This window comes from Melospiza georgiana, chromosome 6 (genome assembly GCF_028018845.1).
Source record: "Melospiza georgiana isolate bMelGeo1 chromosome 6, bMelGeo1.pri, whole genome shotgun sequence".
NCBI lineage: Eukaryota > Metazoa > Chordata > Aves > Passeriformes > Passerellidae > Melospiza > Melospiza georgiana.
The window spans coordinates 21,178,037-21,188,038 of record NC_080435.1 but is presented as its reverse complement, the minus strand read 5'-3'; positions in this window follow the sequence as shown (position 1 = coordinate 21,188,038).

Here is a 10,002-nt window from a genome sequence, read left to right as displayed (position 1 = left end):
GAGTGTAACTTCCTCTTAGTTGTTCAGCAGGTGGTGCCCATGAGAAAAGTGCCCGTCAGCCTCTCGCTGTTCGTGATCCTGTGGATTCTCTGAGTGCCAAGGAAAGCACGGCAGCAGGAGCAGGAGCCTGTGTAAGGAAACACTTGGGGCCATGGCAGATTTCCTGCCCAGGAGACACCGAGGCAGCCTGTGCTGCTGTCAGGCTGGGTCAGCTTGGCTGGACTGGCATCACGTGTGAGCAGCAAGGATTCTAAACTGCTGCCTGGCATGGCAGTAATTGAAGGGGGTGATGGTGAGCTTGTACAGGAAATATCCTGTTGTGGTTGTGGCTGCCTTGTCCCAGGAAGTGTTCCAGGGCAGGTTGGATGGGCTTGGAGCTCCCTGCACTTGTGGAAGGTGTTCCTTGCCATGGTGAGGGGTGGAAGTCGATGGTCTTTAAGGTCCCTTCTGACCTGGGCCATTCTGGGATTCTGTGCTAAGTAGAATTCCTGAAGGCTGAAAGTCCTGTTCATGTTGGAAGGTGGTGGAATGGAAGAAAGGGAAGAGAAATGTTCAGCTTTTAAATAAAGAAAGATTTGTCATACAGTCTGGAGGCTTTCACTGTGTTTTGTGTTTTTTTCCAGGATGAGCTGAATGGAGTTGAACGCTTGAGTGAGGATGCAATTGTGACGGGCTCCTACAAGAACAAGACCCTTTGTGCCAACCCAGAGGACACGTGTGACTTTAACAGGGCTGCCCACCTGGCCGCAACGCCCTTTCACGGGGTGGGAGCTCAGAGAGTCCCAGCTCCTGCTTTCTCTCAGGCTGAGCTGAAGGAAGATAGTCCAGAATCCGAGAGTTCACCTCTGACTCATAAAACACCGGTGGGTGCAGGGCCATACAGTGGAGCGTAGAGAGCTGTAAGCTGCGTGGTGAGCTGCAAAGGTCAAGACTTAAAATTAAGAAGGTGATCCACTGGGGATGATGGGATCTCTAGTGTCAACCAAAGAAAAAGCTAAAGTGTCGGCAGAAGAAAAAGCTATAGTGAATGTATGGAGCCTTATGTTGGACCGCCGAGGGATAAAATATGATAAAAAGGCTCTGCATAGTTTATTGCAGTGGTGTAGGAACCATGGGGTAGATGCCACCATAGAAGCTGCATTTCTTGTTAAAATCTGGGAACGGGCTGGTGAATTGATTTTTGAATCAGCCTTTCGAGGTGATGACAGTGCTAAAAATATTATGACCACCTGGAGGCTGGTGCTGGATGCCTTGAAACTGCTGGAACATGAGCAAAATGGAAAAACAGCAGCTGAGGCACCACAGACTCCACCTGCCAAGACACCCAGTGATGGTGGAGCTCAGGAGGGAGCAGTTGGAGGAGTAGGTGCCACATCAAGTTCACGAATGGAAAGGACGGGTGAAAAACCAGAAGGGAAGCAGCTGTCATCCGCGCCTACCATCCCTGCAACTCCGCCGGCGCCGTGTGCACCTGCACCCCCACGTCCTGCACCCCCAGTTAGCACAAAGCCATCCTCTCCTCCTCTGCCTGCGGATGACCGGAGTGACGATAAACTTCTGCCGACAGCCCCTCCAGTGCTTGATAGGTCCAATCGCAAGCTCGGCATGGAAATAGGAGCCAGGAGCCGAGAGGCACTTGGTGCTGATAGTTCCAGCAGGGAGCTGCCAGCACCCAGAGTGGCAGAATGCCACACCTCATCGTGTCCACAGCCAAAGCCTGAGAAGCCCAAGGAATCCCCTCTATTAGCAGATTTGTGGAATCCTAACAGGGGAGGCCCAAGTTGTCGTCCCCCTGCTGGCCCTCAGAAGGATGATTTTACCATGCAACCAGTGTCAGCTACTATCTCAGGATATGACCGGGTTAGATTTCCGCAATATCGTAAATTAGAGGCCATTGCTCGTGGGAATCTTGAACTTGCTGAACGACTTCCTGATCCATATCCCCGGCTGTTCTTGAGTGGCCAAGAGCTTGTGAGTGGGACGACTGGGGCTAGTATCTCAGCCTACAATCCAGTTAGCTTTTGGCAACGTGTGAAATTAAAGGCGTTTACTAGTGGAGATTATGAAGTTGCTGAACGAATTTCTGTACCTATGTTCCCGCAGTCCTTGGATGACCAAGAGGGGCAAAACAATGGGACTGCATACTATATACAAGTCGCCTTTAAAATTCTCACCCAGTTACGCCAACTAGCTACCCAGCATGGCCTGGGGTCTGTGGTTGTAACAAGGATGTTACGGCTTCTAGCTGAATGTGAAATGACACCCTTTGATGTCAAGCAAATAGCGGGGTTGCTCTGTACCCCGAAGGAATATGAGATGTTTGAGTCCACCTGGAAGGAAAATGTGGAAAGGCAAGGGCTGCGTAGTTTAGCGTTGCCGCAGCAAGATCCATGCTTTGGGGCAGAGGTCTCTCAGCTTCTGGGATGGCCTCCTGTAAATAACCCTCAGTTGCAAGCACGCCTAAATCCTTTGATATTGGCCAAGGCAAGAGATTTAGGAATGCAGGCCCTGATGAAAGTTGGAAAAATGGGATTGGTGATGCCAACTCAGAGTTTCATAAAAATTAAGCAGGGCCCCAAAGAGCCTTACATGCAATTTATAGAACGATTAAAAGATGCAATAGAAAAGCAAATAGCAAATGATGAAGAAAAACGTCTGTTGATACAGATATTTGCACGAAGCAATGCAAATGAAGACTGCAAGAAAGCTATAGACCAATTACGAGAAATAAATCCATCCCTAGATGAAATGATTGATGCATGTGCTGATGTTGGAACTGTATCTTTTGAAATGACTAAGTTAGCTGATTACTTGGCAGCTGCTCTAAGGTCGTGTGAATGCTATGGATGCGGGCAACTAGGCCACATAAAAGCAAATTGTCCCCGTAGGTACAACTCATCAGGGACACGCCCGAAATGGAGAGCTGTGCCTGCAGTGGGAAACTGTTACCGATGCGGAAAACCCGGTCATTTTGCCAAGCAATGCTGGTCTAAATTCCACGTGAACGGACAGCCTCTTAGTGGATAGGGAAACAGGAACAAGAGTCCTAAAGGGAGATGCTTGCAGACATGAGCACCTTCCCGTCCTCCAGTGCAGGTCTATGCAACCAGCTCACAGGGACAAGAAGAGGATCTGCTGATGTGGAAGTGTCTGTCAATGGCATTATAACTTACAGACTTGTTGAAGGTATATAAAATCCCCCTCGAGGCCCATGGGCCTACGGGGGAGGGATTAAGTACATTATTAGGATGATCAAGAGCAATGTTACAGGTTTTTTTTGTCCACCCTGGAGTTACAGATACAGACTATACTGGACAAATATGTGCTATGGTATCAAGACCTACTCCTCCTGTATCCATTCCAGCTAAAAGTTGTATTGTTCAACTTGTACCTTTTAAGTCTTGTGTTCCTGAAACAGACTCAAAGCTGTGGGGAACCTGAAGTATACTGGACTCAGGTCATGTCTGATCGAAGACCAAACGTGGTTTGTACTCTTACAATGCCTCAGGCAAATCCGTCCCACATCAAGGTCAGTGGGATGATAGATACTGGAGCAGATGTTATCATCATATCTGCTCACACATGGCCTCAGTCATGGCCCACCATAGCTGTAGGATCTGTTGCTGGCCTTGGAGGTACCACACAAAGTTACTTGAGTAGTAAGCCTGTGTTAGTTGAAAATCCAGAACAGACAGGCATGATCCATCCCTATGTTACTGCTGTGCCACTCACCTATGGGGAAGGGATGTCTTGTCAGCATGGGGGGTTTGGCTGGGAACAGATTTTTAACAGGGGCCACTATGCTGAAGGGCATAAAGCATCCTACATTAGCCTTAAAATGACTCACTGATCGACCTGTGTGGGTTGAAAAAGAAAAACTGAACACTCTTTAATAGTTGGTTAAAGAGCAATTAAATCAAGGTCATATTGAGCCATCAGTAAGTCCATGGAACATCCCTGTGTTTGTGATTAAAAAGAAATCAGGTAAATGGAAGTTATTCCATGACTTAAGAAAAATGAATACAGTTACAGAAAGTGTGGGTGCTTTACAGCCTGGAGTGCCATGCCCTGCTATGATACCTGCTACCTGGGACATTCTGATTGTTGATTTAAAACTGTTTCTTTACCATTCCTTTATGTCTTGATGATATCCCAAATTTGTATTTACAGTGCTCTCTGTCAATCATGCAGCAAAGAAGGCCTTTTACAGATTCAGCCAAAACTGATGCAAGTACTGCAAGAGTTGCAGTTGCACATTGCACCTGAAGAGGTGCAACAACAACCCCCATGGAAATACCGGGGAGTTAAAATGTTACATCAGACAATGCAACCACAAACAATTAAATTTTCAACCAAGATCCAAACATTAAATGATGCACAAAAACTTTTAGGTATCATCAGCTGGATATAACCCTATTTGAGGTTAACTACCCCACATTTATCACCCTTGTTTAATATTCTTGAAGGTGACCCTGAGTTAACTTCCCTAGTGTTCTGGTTTAGCACAGCTTATTTTTTAGTTAAAACCAAAACCTGTTTTGCCCTCCTCCTAATCCTTATCTCACAACAGAAAATGAGTAAATAGTTCTAGTGGGTGCACTGGCATTTGGCCAGTGCTAGACCCACTTCATTAGTTGGTGCATTGGCCAGAAAACTCGGATTGGCAGACGAAAACCATTACACTTAATTGATGTTTTTGCCTGGTTACTGAAACCACTGCATCTTTTGGTGGAGAATACAGGCAGTTGGTGAAAGCTGTGAGATAATTAGGAGAAATAAAGGGCAGAGCAAGTATTAAGAAATAAGTTTAAATAGAATTATAGTGGAAAATTTATATTGTTATTATAGTGAAATGTCTAGGGGTGGAGATTAGTGTAAGCAATTTTTTCCTTCTGTTTAGTTTAGTATTTTTTATTGTTCTAAGTAGAAGTTGCATGTTGAATATAATTTTGATGATTTTTAAATGTGTATTCACAGAGACTAGGGGTGGTGAATGTTGTGGTTTAACATAGCTTGGTTTTTAGGTAAAGAAAAAATCCATCAGTTATGGAAGTGATTCTCTGTGAGGACTGCTAAAAGCTTCCTCTGGGCCCATCAGAACCAATCCTCTGGCTAGTTTTGAATATTGACACCTTGTTAAACCACTTAAGGAAGCTGAACACGTCCCTGTGTAATCACATTTAAAAACAAACAAAACCCAGGAAAAGCTGTCTTGCTTCCAGCTTCTGAACAGGTAAGTGGACACTGATCAGGGCCACACTTCACCACATGGCCCACATGACCTGGTAGGGCTGGGCCTTGCTCTGCTGCAGTGCTGGCCACACCATTAAATTGATAATGGCCCTGCCTGTATCTCAGAGAAAACTCATCAATTCTTGCAGTTATGGGGCATGTCACATCTCACTGGTATTCCTCATTCCCCTACAGGCCAAGCCATTGTTGAGCTTGCCCATGGCACTTTAAAGTGCATTCTTGAAAAACAAAAAGGGACAATGTCTGGTGAAACCCCACAAAGTAGGGTGGCCAAAGCTCTGTGTACACTGCATCGCTTTATGATATCGCCAAACTCCCAAAACCGACATTGCAGTCCTCTAGTGCCATCCAGTTGCCCAAGCCTGAGGTATGGGACCTCATTAGCAGCAAGTGGGAAGGTCCTTGGGGCCTTCTCGAGGCTCTGCTCTGGATCACAACCAGCAGCACCTCCCTGAGGGCCCCTCAGCTGACGCTGTGGAACAGAAACAATGTTTGGGTATCAGTTGCTCTCTGCAACTGATCAGATTGAATTGAATTGATTTTGTCTATGGCACAGCCAGAACAACCTTTTCACTCCTGCTTAGTGGGGGTACCCTTGAATGGCACACAAAGTATACACAAAATGTTGTCAAAGTGCCATGCTCTTCCCAGAACATTTGTAATACTAAAACCCCTTTAGGCAACTATGGGATGTTTTATGATAATAATTTACCTGTTGCTTCATGTGAACCCCAAGAGTCAGACATTTTAGGGACATTATCAGCAGAAGGGTGTGTATTTTTTAATTACACACCAGAACATGATATGTTGGACAGAAGTGGGAACAAGAAAGCAAAATGTTACTCCCAATAGTTTTTGGATTAAATAGATGGCTTGCTTTGTAGCAGAAAGAGTAAATGAAGCTTCCTTGATTTTGAGTGCTATGGCTATAGATGTAGATAGCATGTGGCATGCTGTTGATTGTCTTTTGTTAGCTCATGGACATAGTTATGAAGAGTTTGATGGCATATGTTATATGGAGGATTTTCTGGGAGAGATCACTGGCTGGAAGAGTTTGGTTTATCAGGCTAGGTGAAGAGCCTCATTCAAACTGGGCTTATAATTTTTTGTATTACCATAATTATTTTGTACATTGTGCCATGTTTGTTATCCTGTTTACAAAGGGCTCTGAGAGGATGATAAAGACCACCTTGGTAGTTGAAATACAAAAAGGGGGAACTATGATGGCTAACAGCTGACATGACGGCCTCACAGACACAAGCAACCTTGACTTGATCAGCCTGTACCTGTGAGAAAAAGGAAGTCTTTAAGGAAGACTTTTTCTGCTTTAAGGAAGAAAACAATGAAAAGCTGAAGGACTTAACTGCAAGGAATGGATGCTGGCCAATCTTTGGCCAGCATGTATGGAGGCAGCTATTGGCCAGTGATCTGGGTGGCAACAAGTGACCAGCCAATTGGGATTGAATGTGCTGCTTTTGAAAACCCTATAAATATGAGCTGTGAACAATAAAGATCACTGTTCCTGCTTGAACCTTGGCATGTCGTGTCCGTCTCTGCTGTGAAACTGATGGATATGGGAAGTGTTCAGTGCTGCTCATGATGTGGGAGCCTATATCATATTTGTATCTAGTAATTAGCTTAATAGCTTAGCTCATTGTGCTTACACAAAACCACAAGCTACCTGTCTTGGGGTGCTGTTTGTTCTGAAGCAGCCCCAAATGGAGGCAGACTTGTGGCTGGCTTTTTTCTGTTTTGGGAGCTCTGTGCTCAGCATATCTGGAGTTTTATTCTGAAATAAGCTGTTGGAGTTGCTATCCCAATAATGATGCTTAGGATGTGGCGTGAGATGAAAAAGGACTGCAGATACAATGTGAATCAAGAAAAAGCCATTTGTTGTGCTTCTAAATGTTCTTTATATTTACTTCTTATCATGCTCTACACAGTCATGCATTGGTAAATTGGTAGCTCTGCTTTGTCCACGCATCTCTTGAGTGGGAGCTCTACTTTGTCCACCAGGCAGGTATGCATTTTTTTATTAATCTAATTGGTAGATGCTGGTAAGTGTCATTTTACTCAGGTGGACAACCCTATGTTTGTCAGTAACTTTGCTGCTGCTTCTTTCTTCTTGCAACATCAGCTTTTCTATCCACAAAGATGACCTTGTTCTTTAGTTCCAGAAGGTTATGCTGGTTCATTAAACACATGACCATTTTCCTGAAAATATGATCCCACAGTGGAGGAGTGAGAGTCCTCCTTATACAGTGCTCCCTGAAATGCTGATAAATCCCAGGAGATGGGGTGGTTTAGTTAGAGCAGAGGGAAACACATTGTTTTGCAAGGTTGCTCTACCTTTCTGTGGCTGATGATGGCCAGGGAACAGACAGGCTCCTTCTGAGGGAGGAGTGGCAAAGACTGTTTGGTATTACAGACAGTTCCCAGGGGTTGGAATTGCATGGAACCAAGGAATGCTGAGGAGTGGTGAGCAGCAGGGCTTGCCTGTGGACTGCAGAGTGGCTCTGCCCGTGGCTGTGCCAGGGTTTAGCTGACAGATGTGTAAAATCTGCATTCCTGTTAAACTGTAAGACTATTTCTTTCTCCTGGAAGTCAGTGATGGCACATCAGAGGGTAAATCTCTTGGCATGCCCATTTCTCTGGGATGGAGATTTGTTACTTACCAAGGGAGCAGCTTTTCATAGCAGGGAGAGGGACAGAGTGGGTAGAACTGATCACCAGGCTAGGTTATCTCTAAGGGCCTTAGGCAGAGACTTGGCATGTAGGTTTAAATTATGTAGTTGAAATCTTATAAGTTCATTTTATTTTCCTGGCTTTGAATCCATTTCCTCATGGTACAAGGGACACCTGCTAGGGACAGTAGTTTTAAGACTGGGTATTAAGTATTTTAGGTAATGTTAGAAATGCTGTTTTGGAAGAACTGTGGATATGAAAGAGCCTCTTAGTTTTCCTTTACAGATGTAGATCTGTTTCTGCAACGGGCTACTGTCCCATTTTCCTTTATATTTGATGAATCCTCTACTTTGACAAATCAGAATTTGTCTACGGTAGAATTGTTCAAGATCTGGATTTCAGAGGGAAGGCAAATGGAAGCATCAAACCCTTGCTGTAGTAGCTGAAATAACTGTTTGGTGCATGGATGGGGAGGGGGGTGTGTTTTGTTTTGTTTATCTTGGTTTTTTTTATTTGATTAGTCAGAGTCTCTGATGAGGAAATAGTCTTCTGTTCTTCAAACTAGAACTATTTAAGCTGCTCTTCTTTATTCTGAAGAGCTGTAGTATACTACTGTTCTGTTTCTTACTGCTAGTTCTGTAGTAGAAATTGGTTGATTGGAAGGATCAATAGACTTAAACTCTTGAGTGGAATTTGTTGGAGATGGGCAGCTGCTCTAATAAACATGTAACTGAGTGTAACTTCCTCTTAGTTGTTCAGCAGATGGTGCCCATGAGAAAAGTGCCCGTCAGCCTCTCGCTGTTCGTGATCCTGTGGATTCTCTGAGTGCCAAGGAAAGCACGGCAGCAGCAGCAGGAGCAGGAGCCTGTGTAAGGAAACACTTGGGGCCATGGCAGATTTCCTGCCCAGGAGACACCGAGGCAGCCTGTGCTGCTGTCAGGCTGGGTCAGCTTGGCTGGACTGGCATCACGTGTGAGCAGCAAGGATTCTAAACTGCTGCCTGGCATGGCAGTAATTGAAGGGGGTGATGATGAGCTTGTACAGGAAATATCCTGTTGTGGTTGTGGCTGCCTTGTCCTAGGAAGTGTTCCAGGGCAGGTTGGATGGGGCTTAGAGCCTTTCCCTGCACTTGTGGAAGGTGTTCCTTGCCATGGTGAGGGGTGGAAGTCGATGGTCTTTAAGGTCCCTTCTGACCTGGGCCATTCTGGGATTCTGTGCTAAGTAGAATTCCCGAAGGCTGAAAGTCCTGTTCTTGTTGGAAGGTGGTGGAGTGGAAGAAAGGGAAGAGAAATGTTCAGCTTTTAAATAAAGAAAGATTTGTCATACAGTCTGGAGGCTTTCACTGTGTTTTCTGTTTTTTTCCAGGATGAGCTGAATGGAGTTGAACGCTTGAGTGAGGATGCAATTGTGACGGGCTCCTACAAGAACAAGACCCTTTGTGCCAACCCAGAGGACACGTGTGACTTTAACAGGGCTGCCCACCTGGCCTCAACGCCCTTTCACGGGGTGGGAGCTCAGAGAGTCCCAGCTCCTGCTTTCTCTCAGGGTGAGCTGCAGGAAGATAGTCCAGAATCCAGGAGTGCAGCTCTGAATCAGGAGACACCGGTGGGTGAAGAGGCATTCAGTGAAGTTCTCAGTGTAAAGAAACTGAGGTAAATAACTGTAAAGGACCTACAGCCCCTTCTCCTGCATGCCTTTCATGTTGTGGTTTTAGTGTTGCTGAGGAAGGAGTTTTTTGAAAAGACCAGAATATCATGGAGAGAGCCATTTCTTTAGCTCAGGGTCCATTTTGCCTTGAGCAGATTGAGGAGGTAATAAGAAGACCACTTGGCTTTTTTCATTAGTGCTGTGGGACTTTAGTGAAAGTTTTTTAACCAAATAACTTGCAGAGAATTTAATAAATGCTTTCTGTCCTCATTTTCAAATGTGAAAAGCAGAATCACTAGTTTCTTTTATACTTGTAGAGAGAAGGTGATTAATGGGACTAAGCATCTTATTAACACAGCCTTGCACTTCTGGGAGCCACTTTTGGGAGTGCCAAAGTATTTATTTTTCAGGGATACC